Source organism: Seriola dumerili, unplaced genomic scaffold, assembly GCF_002260705.1.
Source record: "Seriola dumerili isolate Sdu_G_001 unplaced genomic scaffold, Sdu_1.0 BDQW01005284.1, whole genome shotgun sequence".
NCBI lineage: Eukaryota > Metazoa > Chordata > Actinopteri > Carangiformes > Carangidae > Seriola > Seriola dumerili.
In genome coordinates this window covers 29875-31050 of record NW_019179539.1, presented here as the reverse complement: position 1 = coordinate 31050, position 1176 = coordinate 29875, and positions in this window count along the sequence as shown.

Below are 1176 nucleotides of genomic sequence, written 5' to 3'. Positions count from 1 at the left end.
GGGGAGACAGGGGGGAGGGAAGGGGAGTCAGAGTATTACACTGACAGTGTCTCTTAGCTGTCATCACCTTGTTTGTCCTGTTGATTCATGTTTTAAGGTATCTCTCTCTCAAATTAAATTGAAGGCAACTGGACTTGTATTTGTCTGTGGAAGACGTTTGTCAGACTAGTGCGGACTAGAGAGACCAATACAGATGAGAACTGATGAAGCCGCTTGGATAAGAGGCGAAACGTCTTCCACAGACAAATACAAGTCCTTCAATTTAATTTGAGAGAGAGATAACAATGACCTGGACGAATGAACAAGCTGTCAAATGTCAAAAGTATATTTTTGGCCATATTTTAAATAAGCCACATGCCAACAAAACCTCAAATATGCAACTGGAAATATATGAAGAATAACATATATTTAATCATACCATAACTCTAATGGTCTGTCTCAATGTTCTTATCAGTCTCCACTATATAATAGAAAGTTCAGAAAATATACTGATAAGTGCCTTGAGAATGGTTCATTAAGTCATTTAAACATTTATAAGAAAACGGTCAAATTACTGACGCTGAGCCTCCATCTCATTCCAGCGGTTTTGTGCCTCTTAAATTAAGACCATGTTTGGAGTAAACACCAATACTTACTGATGAAATAAAGATGTTGCTACTTGTCCTTGTCTTCAGGCACAACAAATGACAGACATGTTTGAAAGGATTTTTCCATCTGACATTCTCTGGTTGCATCACATTCAACTGCCAAAAAATTCTGAAATATTATCTGAGTTTTCTGTTTTTTGTCCCATAAAATAAAATAGTAGCTTTCTAACAAAAATCTGATACAGTTGAATGTGAGATGCCGTATGGAGGCCAGAGGCTGCCAGTGGTGTTGTGATTCTTTTCTTCTTTGTCATAATTAATTATTATTAACATCAACATTAACATTAACTGATTATACAACCTTCAAGTTCAAATGTTCAAAGTCAGAAGAAGTCTGTGTTGCATCATGTTGATTATGAATAAACCAAACCAAACGTTTTTGTTCACTGTGATGAAAAATAAAAGTAATTTGGACTATGGAACCAAACACATTAAAGCAACATACATTTTGTTTGCAGCAATAAAAGTTTATATAAAATTTATTGTGCAGAACGTTTCCAAAGACAAAGAGATGCAAGGTTTTTATTAC